Source organism: Mirounga leonina, unplaced genomic scaffold, assembly GCF_011800145.1.
Source record: "Mirounga leonina isolate KUSES-001 unplaced genomic scaffold, KU_Mleo_1.0 Mir_101664, whole genome shotgun sequence".
NCBI classification, from domain to species: Eukaryota; Metazoa; Chordata; class Mammalia; order Carnivora; family Phocidae; genus Mirounga; species Mirounga leonina.
In genome coordinates, this window is record NW_023270175.1 from 62,102 (window position 1) to 79,690 (window position 17,589).

The 17,589-nt window shown below is 45.2% G+C and overlaps 1 long non-coding RNA gene across 1 annotated transcript; it reads right to left on the reverse strand.

Moving 5' to 3' along the window:
• Positions 1–1,232: 1,232 nt before the first annotated feature.
• On the reverse strand, positions 1,233–15,025 carry LOC118011273. Its single transcript, XR_004679441.1, has 3 exons — positions 14,922–15,025; positions 14,608–14,790; positions 1,233–1,316 (listed from the first exon to the last, which is right to left on the reverse strand). It is a non-coding gene; the product is annotated as an uncharacterized LOC118011273 (long non-coding RNA).
• Positions 15,026–17,589: the final 2,564 nt, after the last annotated feature.

Here is a 17,589-nt window from a genome sequence, read left to right on the forward strand (position 1 = left end):
CCAAAGTTCAGGGCCTATCGCAATGGCCTTGGCTTTCAAGGTGGCTCCCATGCCAAACATAGTGGCCCTAGCTGTCTACCTTCAGGTACCAAATCCTCACAGCTGTGTGTTCTTTAGGGTTGAGGCAATGAGTATTCAAAAGAACTCTATCTGTTTGCATAAATGTGAACCCTTAGCATTCATTAATGCTTTAGAATTGGTATCTAGTTCAACCTCCTATAGAACCTCTATTGGGTGTCCCCTGGGCCAGAGAACATCACTCCTGTTCTGTGGACACAGAATATGTTTTACTGTCCCTTAAAGCTGTGTGGTCCAGGCTAGTTGCCCTTTCCAAGGGGAAGGCTAGGAGGGAATATAGGAAGAAACTGACTTGTGGGCTTCCCGGGAGTTTGTGCTTCAGTTTCCTTGTGATTTCTCATCTATGCTCTCAAGATCTGAATGCTAGGCCAAAGAGTTTGGATTTTATGTGAAAGTTAAATAAAGCCATCAAAACTTCCTGCAATAATCAGGCTAGATTTATAAAGATCATGCTGATTGTGGTGTGCTGAATAGACAGGAGGGACTGACACTGGCATTAGGGAGACCAGAGGTTGGGAAGTCGCTACAGTAATTCAGCAAGATTCCCAAGGCCTGATCTTGGGGGGCCATGATCAATGGAGAGATAAGATGTTGTCTGGAGATAGAGCCAATAAAACTTGGTGAGAGTTGAAGGCTTAGGGATGAGGGACAAGCACCTGGGGCCTGGGCAGGCAAAGCAGACTGGATAAAGATCATGTGCTCGGTTTTTAACAAACTGAGTACGGTGAGTGCCCAGGGTGCAAAGAATGTGTGTTCAAGTGCCCTCCCCCTAGAGCATGACAGTACAGAAAATTCTAGCTTGAGAAGCATAGGACCCTATGGTCCGCACACCTATTTCTGTGGGTAGTGCTCCTCCAGTCACACTAGGGAATGCGCCTCAGCTGTGGTACCCTCATAAGAGAGTGTAGAGAGGGCAGAAGGCCTCTTGCACATTGAAGCCAGAGAAGTGGAAGAAACTCCAGGGTCAGAGCAAAAGGCCTGAGAATTGGCATCCCAGTGGTGCTCCGCTGCAGGTCAGGAAGGTGGGATCTGGAGAGACAAGTGTAGAGCCTGGAGGTACGCCACTGGTCACCTTACCTGGTAGGACTGGTTTGCTGTGTCCCAGCTCTATTCAACTTAATACACAGATCTCAAGTATCTAGAAGTGGCTTACCTTCAAAATTTGGACTCAGATGAACATCATATCCTGTCAGCATCCTGTCCCAAACCTTCTGAACCAATTTCATTTGTAGTTTTTGCTGAAACAGAGAAGTCACTGGCTATCAGTAAATGCCACATTGTTTTTCAGGCAACAAACAGCAGAGGTCATCCCAGCTGTAAATTTTCCAGGGCCTTCCCTTCCCCTGTATACATGCAAGCATATAGAGTCACATGTGTACACACCCTCTCTCCCACCCACCTCTCTTCCCACAGGGAGTTAGCCAGAAGCACAGCAATGAGGCAGACTTCTCCTTCTTCCTCCTCAGCTTTTGTCCAGATGGCGGGGCACAAAGCCTGGGTCCATGTTACCAGGCAGGATGACAGGGGAGCAGCAAGCATTCTGGGAATTGGGGAGTGAAGGAAGCCGGCAGGTGGCAGTCCTCAGAAAAATGTCTTACTTCAACTTCCTAAAGAGCCCCACCTCGCAATCAGCATGGACACAGCTCTCCAGGTTGGTTGACTGACCCAGAAGAAGTAATCTTCCACCCTTGGCGTCCTCTTGAGCTGTGGTAACCAGTTTACGTTCTCCAACTCAAAGTCACATTTCCCTGGGCCGGGACTGGGCATTTTGTTATTAAATTCATGTCAATCTTGCTCTTGTACACCTGTTGTCAGGGCATACGGCATATGACATAAAGAACCTTTTGATCCTCACCCAACAAAGCCATTTCAGATTCTTGGGCTTCAGGGCTGTCTTCTCAAAGACATTCATTCTGGGATCTGGCACCTCTCACTAATCATGTGCATTCTACCTGGAGATGTCTTGGGTGAGTATGATAAGTACCTAGCTGTAGCCCACAGAGAACTGGTGCGATATTGTGATTTATAAGAAATATACATTTGGTCATTCAGATGACCAAAATATATTTCTCACATGTATCTGGTCTTCCTCCTCAGTTCCTGGTTCAAAGCTCCCCAAACCCTTGGAATTTCCTAAGTGTTGAGAGTGGCAGAAGTGTCTCTTGTTATGTGAATGAGGTGACTTTTGGAAGCACCTAAAGACGGGCTGTTTGCCAAGAGAATCAACCATGTGATTAGAGGGCTGAAACTTCCAGTCCCACTCCCCTGACCTCCTGGGGGGGAGAGGGGCTGGTGGTTGAATCATAAGTTATTGGCCAATGGTTTAATCAATCACAGCTATACAATGAAGCCTCCATAAAAACCCAAAAGGACAGGGTTTGAGAGTTTCTGGGTTGGTGGACACGTGGAGATTTAGGGAGAGTGGTGGGTCTGGAGAGGGCATGGAAACTTTGCACCCTTTCCCCATACCTTATCCTAGGCATCTCTTCCATTTGGCTGTTCCTGAGTTATTTCCTTTTATATCTAGTAAGTAAAATGTTTCTCTGAGTTCTGTGAACCTCTCTAGCAAATAAATCAAACCCTAGGAGAGGGCTGTGGTAATGTTTCCTTTATAGGCAATCAGTCAGAAGCACAGGTAACAACCTGGACTTGCGACTGGCATCTGGTGTGGGGGGAGGGCAGTCTTGTGGGACTGAACACTTCACCTGTGCAATCTGATGCAGTTGGTAGATAGTGTCAGAATTGAGCTGCTGGTGTCTAAGAATTGCTTGTTAGCATGGCAGGGTAGCAGAGGGGAACCACCCCAGATGTTTGGATTGGGCCCAAGAACCTAATTTAGCTGGCCTTTTGAAAGGGCTCTGAGATATTCACCCAAGGCACCTGAGACCTTCAGTGAGGCCATTCCGCACCCCCACACACACACAAAAGGGGCTTTTGAATAAGAACAGGCCCTGAGCATCTCTAGGACACTTGGGATCTTTCACATGTTGGCCAAGAAACATCAGTGCCTACAAATCTGTGTGTGTGGGGGGGGGTGTTTCACTAGCACACTCTTGTATATGAGGTTGTGGACAATGCAGAGCTGCTGCCTGGAACCTTGCCCAACTCCCTTTTCTTCCCCCTGGGTACATGTTCTTTTCTGGTTTGCCATTTGAAAACTTATCCCAGATTATCTTCAATCACAGAATTTCATTTTGCAATACTCCAAAGTATGTACAGGAATTATTCCTGAATTAAAGCAATGTATTCCCACCTGTTTCCAATCATACATTACCCATGTGCCAGTGCTTAGCATCTTGTGGCCACAACAAATACATATTTCTGTGTGATCTGCAGGCAAATAGCTGACTGTTTAACAACTCTTCGGGTATCTACAGACCTAAACTTAAATAAAACACAGAAAAAAACCTGTATCTTCAAAAGTTTCACAAGAGTAAGTACAAAAGTATACCAATCTCAGGCCACATGAATATACTTCCATAGATTGCACTGTCCGGGGCTAATAATTTCCACTGGTAACACTGAATAGGGTCCCACAGGCTCTCAACACACACACACACACACACACACACACACACACATCTGAAAGTGGGCTAAAATCTGTCCTCAAACAGGTAACTCTCATGTCTATGTTTTGTGTTTTGCCCATTGCTCTGTACCCCCGTTTTGATCACCTCTTATTCACCCCATTAAGGGGGAAAGGATTCTTTCTTATGGTGGTGAGGATGGCCAAACACACAACACCTGACACTGGATAAATGCAAGGACAGCAATGTATCAGTCACATACACTCACAGTCTGAGAAAGGAGGACACAACACACCAGAGAATGCTGCACTCGAGTTGCACTCAAGAAGCAGAGTGAACAACCAGGGTCTTTAAGAGGCAGGCTTTGTAGTGTCGAGGACAGAGTACCTCTGGTTTCCAGGGGAGGATGCTATTGGCTTTTGGAATACTTCCACAGCTGGCAGGGAACTGAAACCCTCTAGCTAGGGATAAGCCAGAACCACACCTGGTCTGTTTACTAAGGAGGGTTGTTTAGCTAAGAGACCTTATCCACATGCACAGCATAGAGAGGAGAACTTTGGTTAGACCATTTGAGGTCTTTCTAATTTTACCAGATGTCAAGACAACATAGAACATGAATTTTAGTCCCTGTACCATAATTGAGTCCTTGATGCCTTCACATCAGGTTAAACCTTGGTGTTAACTAAGACTTTTAGGGAGTAGTGGTGCCTCCCTAGGAAATGGAATAGTCACTTGCCCAAAAGAGAGAGGGCCACATGGTGAGGCAGTCATCGAAAAACATGAACTTTAAAGGTGCCCTCCTTGATGGCTAATAAAGGCTCCTGTGTGACACTGGTGTAGTGAGTTCTTAGGGGACATGAATTTAGGCTAAACAATGCTTATAACAATGTCTGTAGAGGAGGTCTATTTACCACTTCTGTAACTTAAGTAGGAGTTCTTTGAGGAGCCAATTACACCTGTCAATTAAACAAGAAGCTTGAGGCCAATAGAAGAGTTGTAAGTTCCACTTACTGCCTTTTTCAAGAGCCCAGCAGTGTGTATTCTGAGAGCCAAAATGAGTGCTTTGGTCATAACAATAAGATCTGGGACTCCAAAGGGCATAAGGAGCTTCCTGTTGAAGACCTTACACTGTGACCTTAATACAGTTGATCCTCATTATTTTGCGAATTCGTCTACCTGCTAAAACTTATTTGTAACTGCAAAATCAACACTCAGCACTTTTGTGGTTATTTGCAAACATGTGCAGAGTGGCAAAAAAGTTGAGTCATCTGACCCACAAGTTCTCACCTAGGTTTAGACAAAGCAGCACTCCAGCTTCTTACTTCACCTCTTGTACATACGGTAAACAAGTGACCTTTCAACAGTATATTTAGTGCCATGTTGTTCACATTTGTGTGCTTTTTGTTAGTGGTTTCACTGTTTAAATTGGCCCCCAAGTGTAGTGCTGACAAACTGTCGAGTTTTCCTAAACACAAGAAGGCTGTGATGTGCTTTGTGGAGAAAATACACATTTTAGGCATGAATTAGAGTGCTATTATCGATGAGTTCAATGTAAATCATTAACAATATGTTAAATATCAATTTAAATGAATCAACAATATATACAAAATAAGATGTCTTTAAACAGAAACACACATAAAACAAGTTTACGTACTGATTGGTGGATGAATATGTTGTTATGACTAGAGGCTTACAGGAACCTAACCCTCTATTTCCCCCTAGGAGCAACGGTTTCCTATTCACTAATTCTGTGCTCATGGTGACCTTTACAGGACATAACTACCACAAATAACAATAATTGACTGTATATGTAGAGACATCTGTTATCCTCTGAATTAGTCTGCTAGGGCTGTCATAACTAAATACCACAGATTGGGTGGCTTAAACAACAGAAATTTAGTTCTATAGACTAGAAGTCCAATATCAAGGAGGTAGCAGGGTTGGTTTCCGATGAGACCTCTGTCCTTTTTAGATGGCTGTCTTCTATGTCCTAGTATGGCCTTTCCTTTGTATGAGTGTGGAGGGGAAGAGAGAGAGAGCTCTCTGGAGCCTCTTCCTTGTCTTATAAGGACCCAATCCTATTAGATTAGGGCCCCACGCTTATGATCTCATTAAACGTTAATTACCTTCCTAAAGGCCATAGCTCCAAATACATTCACATTGAGGGTTAGGGCTTCAACATATGAACCTGCGGGGGACCCAATTCAGTCAATAATGTCTTGATTTATATTTTGGGTATCTGTGAGACAAGTGATTCCCAGAGTTCTGTACCCCAAAAGGGGTAACTCTTAGACAATGGCCCAAGAGTTTATAAAAATGTGCATCTGGGGCCATTTGATGGCCAGAGCATCCAGTGTTAAGATGACTACCTGAACTTTGGCCAATTGTGCTGACACTTTTGTCCTGTCTTTTATCATGGACATCCGGGTTAAGGGACGGTAAGCAGTAATAGCTATGATGGTGACAATACCATCTGCAGTGTACAAACTCCCGGTGTTGTTAAATCAGTTGATTGCAAGGGGCTCCTCAGGTAGCCAAGAGGTTGCTGGGGGGAGTGGGGGTTCTTGCACCATCATGGCATCTGGTAAGGGAGCAAAGAAAGATAAGGCCATGCCCTCCTACAAGAGAGATTTGCTAGAGGGCTCAGATTTGGCTCCATCCTGTATTGAGAAGGCCTCACTAGCCATGCTGAGGTTGTGGGGTGCTGGTTCCATGACCCAAGGCATACTGGGCAACAGTGTACAGAGGGTCACAGGCTCAGGGTCTGTGATAGACTCTACTTTGAGGATAGCTCAGTAGGTGGCCAGCAATTGCCATTCTAATGGCATATAGTGCAAGGCCAAGACAGGCAGTTTCTCGCATGAGAAGCCCACAGCCAATTTATCTGTTGTCCAACCCAACATCGTGGGTGGTCCAAAGACTCCATGGAACATGAGAGGAGGTTACTAAAGCCTCTATAATGAAGGAACCTCTCAAGATACTAACAAGAGTGTCCACTGATTTAGATTTGGACAGACTCCACAGTCTTGTTTTTTGGAGGAGGCTTTTATCATTGCATTGTACAAATTCTTTCAGTAAATTTTGGATTTCCAATTGGATTAAACTGTGGACCTTTGTTTCAATTTAATTTGTTTCCTCCCTCTTTTGGGTTCTTGGACCTAATTTCAACATGTGGAGTTTGGTGTGGGGGTGGGGGGGCTTCCCCACGCACTATCAAGCAATTTTCAGATACCAGCACAGTGTCCAGTCCAACTCAATTCTGACACTATCTAGAGATAGCATCAGATCCCACAGGTTAAGGTTCAGTCTACAAGACTGCCCCCCACCACTTCAGATACCCATTGTTACCTGTTACACCCAGGTTGTTACCTGTGCTTCTGACCAACAAGCTACAGACCAAAGGTTCCCATGGGGTTCGATTATTTGCTAGAACAGCTCAAAGAAACCCATTTACTCACTAGATAACCAATTTACTATAAAAGGATATGACTCAGGAATAGCCAGATGGAAGGGATGCATAGGGCAAGGTATGTGGGAAGGGGTGAGAAGCTTCCATGATCTCTCTAGGCATGCCATTCTCCCAAAATCACATGTTCACCAACTCAGAAGCTCTCCAAACCCTATCCTTTTTGTCTTCACAGAGGCTTCATTATATAGGCATACTTGATTAAATTGTTGGCCATTGGCTATCGATTCAACCTCCAGCCAGCCCCTCTTTCCTCCTTGGAGCTCTGGGGTGAGAACAGCCCTCTAACCACATGGTTGGTCCTTGAGGCAAGTAGCCCCCATCCTTAAGGTACCTAAGGGCTTTCCAAAAGTCACCTCATTAACATAACAAAAGATAACCTTAAAGCTCTTACCACAGGAAATTCCAAATGTTTTAGGTGCTGTGAGACAGAAACCACGACAAAGACCAAATACATATGAGAAATATTTTGGTCATCTGAATGGTCAAATACCTATTCCTTACAAATCACAATATCACACTCGCCTGTACTCAGGCTTGTTACACTCTTTTTTTTTTTTTTTTCATTCTTTCGTTCTTTTTACTTGTTTGTCACTGGATATACTCTGTTCCAGGGGGTTCCTCTCTACTCTGCTCATATTTATACATTTCTTCATCCAGAATCAGAATCATTAGGGTTAGGGGCTTCCTCTACAGCAATGGTTGCTTTATCGGCACTGGATAGGGGTTTTACATTGGGAGAACAGTTTAATAGTAAATGCTTTCCCCCTCCCCTTTCTCATCCATTCCTGGGCCACAAGCCACCATGGATGTGCACTTCAATAGCCTTGGGTGTCAGGAGAGAATGCAGGCAGCGCAAGGGAAGCAACAGCACAGGAGATATGCAAGCTCACTACCCTGTCCAGAACAACGACTATTAAAGCAACAAAGGGGTACCATGCTTAATTAGTTCTCCCTGTGGTTAGGAGTCCCCTTCCTATCTGCAAACCTAATAAAGGGCCATCCCAGAGGTACACAATCACAATGACCACATGGCTGGCTGCCCCAAGTAACCACAGTGGTCACCAGGTTAGAAGCAGTGGTCACTGCCTAACAAGTCATTAATCCAACCACTGGGATGAAGGACTCAAGTGCTGACCATTTAGGATGCTGTGATGTTGCCACCTTTACAGGTGGGAGCCTCAGAGACCTTCTGGTACACACAGCCCAAACTCAAAGACACTTAATACTAAGATCTGGTCACTTAACTATAATTCTTATCTTAAGGGGAGAGTGTTTTAGGGAAGGAAGAGATGGCAACACTCAACAAAAATAACACAGTGCCACGCAGGCCAGAGCACAAGCCCACCAGCGATTGGTGGTCCTGTCCCAGGCAGCCTTCACTGTATCACGGCACAGTCAGTCAAGGAGCAGCTAGTAAAACTGACCAGCTCCTCCTTGATTGTGGTTGGATCATCATGTGTGTGATGACAATGGTTTTAATCACCTCCTCTTCACCCCTTTAATGAGGGCGGGAGTCCCACCCTAGAGTTATGAGGATGGCTAAGCACACATCACCCAACTCTAGACAGAAAAGAGCAACAGTCACATACATTCACTGTCTCAAAGAGGAGGGCATTGCATACCATGCAGGACACAGGAGGGTTGTACTCTGAAATAGCATGAATCAGAAGGGTCCGTGAGAGGCAAGCTTTTTTTGTAGTATTAAGAGAGTGAGGTACCTCCTGCTTCCTTTCTTCCTTCCTTCCTTTCTTGTTTTTCTCAGAACCAAATTAGAACACTGTGAACCAGGGGCGCTAGCTCAGTGGGTTAAGCATCCAACTCTTGATTCTGGCTCAGGTCATGATCTCAGGGTCCTGAGATTGAGCCCCGCCTGCTTAAGATTAAGTCTCTCTCTCCCTCTCCCTCTGCCCCTTCCCCTCACATGCACACACATGTACGTGCACATGCTCTGTCTTAAAAAACAAAAACTGTGAACCTAAAATTAAATAGACTGTATAGTAAGGAGTGCACTTGTTGTGATGAGCACAGGGTGAAACATGGAAGTGCTGAATCACTATATTGTACACCTGAAACAACATTTGTTGGAGTTGTAAATTAAAGACTTTAGTGGTCTTCCTTTTAGCTGAATCATCTAGGGTGTGGGTGAGCTGATTTGCTAAATTAATTGAACCTGGAGTGGACATAGTCTCCCATTCCATCTTGTTCCTTTTTAACTAGGAAAGAAAGACCCCAGTTCAGCCCATTCACAACCAGAGAATTAAAAGCTACTCCTGTGGATTTGACATTTAAAAGACCAGAATTTTCTCTGAAAACAATTTGGAACCGGCTATAATAATTATGCATGGGCTCACTGGGCTTCTGGGTACAAGCCCGAATCTTATTCCAGTCAACAGGTTTTGGCTAAGCCCCAAGAATAGGCTGGTAATTTACAACTCCTACAAAACAAATGGAGGCCCCTAAACAAAACCAAAATGCTCCTGATCTTTGTCATTATTGCAAAAAGCCAGAGCATTGGAAAGAAGACTGTTATTAAGCTTAAGCACTCCAGTGCCTTCCATGCTTTAACCAACTTTTCCAAGTGCCCTCCTCCTAACTCCCAATGACGGAACTCCAAGGAATTGCAGGGGCTTTTCCCAATCCTGCTCTTAACCGGCTTAGAGAAACAACTCTCCAGATAAGGAATGAATCTCTCTCTGTCCTTATGGACGCTGGACCTACGCCCTTGGTGCTCAACTCCACTGCTACCAAATAGCCCCTGCCTCTAGTACTAATATGATTCAAATGGGAGGGGGGTGTCAAATAAACCTCAACAAGTTCCTGTCTCTAAACTTATCCCCTTTTGTTTAGGCCCTCTGAGAGATACTCACCCCTTTTTCCTTAGTTTCTCTGTCTCTATTCATTTATTGGGCCAGGATTTCTTGGAGAAATACCGTGCTAGAATTTCTTGCTCTCAAAGGGAGCAATAAATTCTATAATTTGACAACAACGACAAAAATGGCCAACTAGGTGAAGCAAATGAAATTTTTAAAAATTATTATGTTCAGTTAGCCAACATATAGTACATCATAAGTTTCTGTTGTAGTGCTCAATGATTCATTAGTTGCGTATAACGCCCAGTGCTCATCCCAACGCGTGCCCTCCTTAATACCCATCACCCTGTTACCCCATCCCCTCACTCCCCTCCCTTCTGTAACCCTCAGATTGTTTCCTGGAGTCCAGAGTCTCTCATGGTTTGTCTCCCTTTCTGAACCTTTAATGTCATTTATTTGTTCCATCTCTGATGACACTAGAGTTAGTTGTAAGGATACTAATCATTTGTCCCCTTTTCACAGGAGGACAGCATCCGTCTGACTTTTAGCCTTAAAGGGACACAAGGTCTCCAAGGAAAAACTGCAGTTTGTTCAAATTCAAATTCGTTATTTAGGGCACCTAATCTCGGAACAAGGGCTACTCGTAGATCTAAGTAGGCGTCATAGAATCCTGAACTTCCCCAAAACTAAGTGGCAATTACAAGGTTCTCTCAGGTGGGCTGGCTGCCTAGTGTCAGAAATGGATTTTGAACTTTTCTCTCATGGCTCAGCCTTTACATACATTACTAAAGAACACCAAACCTGACCCATTAATTGGGAAGCTCAGGATGTCCTAGTTTTTAATACCTTAAAAGAAAGCTTAATAAATCTCCCTGCCCTTGGACATCCCAATTACCAACTTCCTTTTTTCCCTTTTATATATGAAAGGGAAGGCTATGACCTTGGGGGTATTCAACCAAAAACATGGGGACCACCACCAAGCCATAGGGTAATATAGCCAACAGCTAGACCCTGTGGCATGAGGATACCTCCCTTGCCTCAGAGCCATTCCTGCCACAGCCCTTTTAGTTAAGGCCACTGAAGGAATAGTCATGGGGTCCCCTCTAACCATCTTTGTGCCCCACGAAATAGAAGCCTTCCTAAATTCTAATGACTGTGGATGGGGGTCTGTCCAGGATCTCAGAACAATAAACAGTATTGTTATGCCTCGTCACCTTGTTGTTCCCAACCCTCATGCTCTATTAGCCTCCAGCCCTACCTAAATTCTTAGCATACTCAGCACCTTTCAGCCAGTCATCTCACTGCCTATGAAATCCTCTTGCTCACAGCTCCTCACATAATTTTCCTCACTGTAATTTTCCTCACTGTAACCTTAACTCCACTACTCTTCCCTCCTCTAGGACAATACTCTAGACAGTACTGTTTGATTCTGACAGAGCACCTCCTGACTCCGTGATGACTTACAGGAAACTCCTTTGGTTGATGCTAATTTGTCATGGTTCACTGGCAGTTCTTATTTGGAAGGTGAAAATGGCAAATATGGTGCTGGATAATTCCAACTCCCTCTGAAGTAACTGAAGCAGCATCTTTGCCTTGGGCTACTTCAGCACAAGGCGAGCTATAGCCACTCACAAGGACCAGAAAGACTCTCTTCAACCCTTATCAGGTGCTGCTAACCAACCCCTGGGCTGCCGAATTCCAAGGAACAGACTTCTGGATTCCTGTGTCACTTCTAAAAAAAGCACCAAGGGCGCCTGGGTGGCTCAGTCGGTTAAGCATTTGCCTTTGGCTCAGGTCACCATCTCAGGGTCCTGGGATCTAGGCCCTCGGCCCAGCATCGGGCTCCCTGCTCTGCCTCTGCCCTTCCCCCCCCCCCCACTCATACATTCTCTCTCTCTCAAATAAATAAATAAAATCTTTTTTAAAAAACTTTAAAAAAGGGGCGCCTGGGTGGCTCAGTCATTAGGCATCTGCCTTCAGCTCAGGTCACGATCCTGGAGTCCTGGGATCGAGCCCTGCATCGGGCCCCCTGCTCAGTGGGGAGCCTGCTTCTCCCTCTCCCACTCACCCTGCTTGTGTTCCCTCTCTCGCTGTCTCTCTCTCTCTGTCAAATAAATAAATAAAATCTTTAAAAAAATAAATAAAACTTAAAAAAAAAACAATAAAATAAAAACATAAAGAAAGAAAGCACCAAACACTGACTGGACCTGCACACCAACTGGTGACCCAAAAATAAAGATTTCCAGGAATTGAAGCAGATGGCAGCTGAAGGAAATAGCTTTCTCAAGATGACAGGACCAGGCCAGGCATGTATATACCTTCTTTCCCTTGCTTGTGCTCTTTCTTTGCCCTCTCTTTCTGGGAAAGACAATGCCCTTATCTACATTTCCAATCCTTTGCAAAAGGGGGAAACCTCTCTGACTGTTGGATCTATCACAAGAAGTTTCAATCTGTTCACGATGTCAGAGATCCCATGGTATTATCTACAACTAATTTCTTTCTAGGCCCAAATGCCACTGTTGATTACACCCAAAAGCCTAGAGTTGTTAATTAGCGGGTGGGCCTATTGTGACCAGGTGTTCGCACACTGAAATACAGTATGACTATCCCTAGTCATAATCATACTACCTCAGTTACATCCCTCCATCTTTGCCAGGTTCACTCCCCCAGGTTCTTTTCCTTCTCGAACTGTGATCTGTCTCCCCCAGGTTCTTTTCCTTCTCGAACTGTGATCTGTCTCCCTTCACCCAAGGGAAATACAAATAAGTTTATCCCTCTTTGCAAGGTTTTTAGAAAAGATCCCTTTAGGAAAAGATGGGATTCTCACAGAATGTCATCCCAACTCCTCCGACCCATGGCTTCAAAGGCTCAGTCAGGAAATTTCCACTTAAGGAATCTATCAATAACCAGACCTTAGCTAGAGTCTTCTATGTTCCACCTGGTTTTGTTGGCAATGGACAGCATTTCCTATGGGCATACAAATGCTTAGACAGCTGGCAACTTGGAAGTCAATGTTACTGGGGCATTTGATATTGTTCCTGTTAACATCCATAACAAATCAAGAGACTTCCCATTGGTCTGTCTCATTAGGCCTCCAGAGCCATCTTAAATGGGAATTTCTAGGAGGCATACATGACCCCTGGTTTGCTTTCACAGGGTGAGATTTACTTCCTTGGATTGTAGTAAATGCCAAAGAACACATGATCAGATATCTTCCCCTAACATTAGGAGAGCTGGCCAATCCCACAGCCAATTCCAAAGCAATAGCATCCCACCAACTATCACTTGACTCATTGACTAACGTAGTTTTGGACAATTATATAGCCCTTGATTATCTACTTGCTGAACAAGGTGTCTGTGCAATAGCAAATACCACCTGTTGCACATTGATAAATACCTCTGGAAAAGTAGAAATTCAATTACACAAGATCAGGGAACATGTGCATTGATTACAACAGATCTCACCTAATGACCCCTTGTCTTTTGATCTATTTAACTGGGTTTGGGGCCTTGGTTTGGAACCATCCTATAAACTGCATTTGTCATATTACTTTTAATTCTGCTTGCATAATTATTTTTAAACTTTACCTGTTGCCTATCAAATCTCTGCAGAAGTAATGCATCAAATAGGGTGATGCTAGCTCTGCCCTTTGAGATGATCTCCAATGTTTATGACCTTGATAAGACATAGACTTTAGATGGGAAGTGACTGATAGTTCTCCCTTCTACCCTTCCTTACTCCTCAAATGTGGCCTCGATTTCCAATCATTATGCACATTCTCTCCAATGTGGGCCATGACAACCAGGAAAGATCTTTCCTGGTACCGAGAGACAAACCACTAAATTTGAAAATTCTGACTCTTGATCAGCAATACTTTCGAGGAAAGATCTTGATCAAAGGGGGTAAATGTGAAAATAAATAAAGAAAACATCATTTAAAATGGAGTCAGGAAGCCCCAGAGGGGGACCTCTCAAGTACACACCTCACTGCAGCCTACATAACCAGCAAGAAGAAGGAAGATAATTACATTGACAAGAGAGGGCACTTTTCACGTGTCTTTAAGAAAAGGAAAACCCCTCCCTGCCCCAGCGACAACCCACTAATCACCACCTGCAGTCAGTGAGAAACCTTGCCCATCCTCAGATCGCCCCCCCATCTTCTCCAGTCAACTTTTGTCCAGAACCTTCCCCAATGTCTTCCTAAAACCTGATAAAAGCTGACCTTCCCTTTGTCTCTTCGGACTTGCTTACGGTTTGCCATAGCTTGCTTGTCACAAATTGCAATTCCTCTGCTATTCCCAAATAATCTCATTCTTTTACTTAAATAAATTTGCTCTTTGCTCTGTTTGAAGTTAACACCCCACAACCCTCCCCCCTCCCCCCACACACAGGGTCAATGCCCATGACTGCAAACTGCCTGGGACGTTAGTCCCTGGGGATGGATGGGTGGACCCTGGGGTGATGGTATCCCCAACCCCCTGCTATTTGGGCACACACTGAAACTGGGTGCTTTCAGGTGCCACTGTAACATACGGGTGAAACACAGGACTCCATCTTGACTGGCCACCCTCATTACCACCACCAACCCCTTCAGGGGCTGACAGGCTGCGTGCATTAGCAGGGGCTCAGAAGCCCAGGTCCAAGCATCCCCCAGCCAACCCCTACCAAGAGACCGCCCACTCGCCCCTCCTGCCAGCTCACGGTAGCCTAGCGACCAGCTTACCAATAAAAGAGGGTCCAAGACGACGCTGGGAACGTTGGAGGAGGATTCATTACAGGTCAAAGTGGAATTTCGAGGTGGGAAGTGGGAGGCGGGGGATGGGGACGTCGTCCTCCAGGAGCCAGGTCCTGAAGAACAGTCGGAAGATAGCGGCTCCCAGCAAGCCCGGGATTGCATAGCTGAGACCTACGGAGAACAAGAGAGAAGGCCGCGGATCAGGAAAAGGAGAGAGGGAGGTGAGCGAAAAGCGCAAGGCGGGGGGGAGCTGCGGGGAGGGAGGCGGCGGAGGGGGCACTAGCTCTTCCGCAAAGAGTCACCTGTAAGAGCTGAGCATAGAGGGCAAAGGGGAGCAGAAAGCGCGGGCGTCGCCCAGGAGTCCAGAGCCCCGCGCGGCGAGAGGAGCAGCCACGCAGGAGCTCTACTCCACGCCGCGCCCACGGGACCGGTCCGCCGCTTTGAATTACGCTCGGTCTAAAGCCAGTCCCAGTGGCAACTGGGTGGGCATTGAGCCTGGAGCGCCGCTGGCTCCGCCCACTCCATGGCAGCGCCGACCTAGCCAATCGTGCAGATGCCAGGAGCCATACACAAAGACGAACAATTCTGCCACCTTCCCCAACTAGGGCGCTGCCCAGTCCTTTGCTCTTAAAGGCATCAGCAGTCCCTCCTGGGCCAGCTCCAGCACCTTGACTGCTGGAGGGTTGGGCCAGGGTCGGCTGCTTGACGTAACCTCCCCTCCGCGTCCCCACCCCTCGCAAAAATGCAAAATTTGCTTTTCTCTTGGAACAGCTTGTGCCCAAGAGGCTGCTTTTTGTGGTGAAGGAAGTGCCGTGATTTGACTGCCCTGACTGACTCTGCATTCTGAATGAGCTAGACTCTTAGGGGAAGCAGGAGGTACCAGACTGCTGGTCATTCCCAGACGCTTGAGCCTCCAATAAACCTAAGTGCCTCGCCTCTGGGTGGAGTGGAGGAGGATCAGCAAATACGTGTTATGATGGGGCTCTGGCCGCAGCAGGAGTGACCCTTTTCAGTAGGACAGAAATTGGAGCACCCCCCCCCCACCCACACACACACACAAACTAGAGGATACAGAGTTGGAGTGTTCGTGGCTGACACCAAAGAAGAGGAAAAGAAGGCATGAAAAGAAGCCTGGCATTTTGACTAGAGGGCATTTATTCTTTCCACTACCCCGAACATAGATAGTCCAGTGGGATAGAAGGATATCCGAGAATGAGAAAATGTCTCCATTCATTACCCTCTGTCCTTCCCGTCTCGGGTCCGATTTGAAACAAGTTTAGAAAGAGGCCTCTTCAGAGCACAAAAGCCAGATGGGCATTCAACAAATAGAATTCAGTCGCGTTCACCAGCTTTGAACCTCTTAAGGCATGCCATTTAAAAGTGTTGAAATCAAAACAGATTTCAAGTTCACTCTTCGTTAACTAGAACATTCCAGCAGAAACATTGTTCCCTTTCTCTTTCCTTCAGTATTTGGTAAATGAGTTGGAAATGCTTGTGGCCAGCATATTGCAAAGTTTCGGTTGTGTGGAACTCCTGGGGGTAGCTGTTTGGCGCAGCTAAAGATTTAACTCTTTACCCCACCTCAACAACCACCCACACATTTGTGGAGTTTTTGTTTTTGTTTTTGTTTTTTTGCCAGTTTAGAATCATTTTTAAAACATATCTCAGAATTTCCTGCCTTCTTGTAACCAGCAGAGCACCCTAGCACCTTTGTTTCCCCTCTCCTTTTCCCCCTCTTTTTCCTTCCATTGCCACAAACGCTTCCTTCCCACATGGGTGCAAGATTAGGAAAAAAAAAAAAAAAAGGTGGGAACATCACTAACCATCACATACAGGAGTGGGTCAGTCAGGCCCACCCCTCCTGCTCTTAATCCTTCCTCCCTTGTCCCTGGTCACTCAGGCATCCTTGTAGAGACAATTCTTGCTTAGGAAAAATGGAACGGCCATTTGGGTAAGTTTGCCAAGCACCTGAATTGTACACATGGGGACACTGAAGCCTAGAGAAGGAAGAGGGGTTGGCTCAAGGTTACATAGTGGCAAAGGCCAAAACTAGAATCCTATTTCTGGGTTGGCCTAGTTCCAGAACTGTTTTTTCAGTGAAAAGTTGGTTTTGACTGGTATTTCAGGCAACCGCCAGCAGATGGGAGTAGATTTGTTTGCAAGCCCGTTTTTTCCTAGCACCCTGGAACAAATTCCACAATCAGTGCCACATTTGTCAAAGGAAGCAAGCCTAAATTTTTCCCCCCTAGGAGTCCTTGTGACTATAGTGATTGCTAAAAACTTGAATGCAATAGTTAATTCACGTTCAGAGCTTACATTTCAGACTCACATGAAAGCCCAAAAGGCAATAAGAAATATATAAAGCCATTATAATTTGTATGTGTTGAGCTTTTGTCTAGGTAATTTATTAGAATATACATAAATACCCAGACTGGATGCACTTAAACCTGAATATGGGATCATGGTGTAAAGTAAAGGGCACTGACCTAGGAGTTAGCTCATCTGTATTCTGACCCAGCTCTGCCACATTACAGTGAGTATTCCAGTTTGGCTGGAGTGTATGGTGAGTTGGGAGGTAAGATAAGAGGTAAAAAAAAAAAAAAAAAAAAAAGGTAAGAATCAAAAGAATAGGGAGCACCTGGCCTAGTGAGTACACAGTAAATACCTACTCAGTGAATAAGTAAAGCAAAGAAGAGTTTCAGATCTGATTGTCCAAACTAAGGAATTTGATTTCTGTTTTAGCTTCAACAGTAAGGTTTTGAAGGATTTGTGCAGGGGAAATGACACAATAAGGAAGAAACTTTCAGTTACTTCGTGAAGGAGAAGCTGGAGGGAAGAGAGAGACTGGGGATAAGGAGAGCAGTAAGGAGGATATTGTACACCTCTGCTTCTGGTAATGGCAGACTGAGTAATTTGGACTAGCCATCCCGAATAAGGACAGCTAAAAAAAAAAAAAAAAAAAAAAAAAAC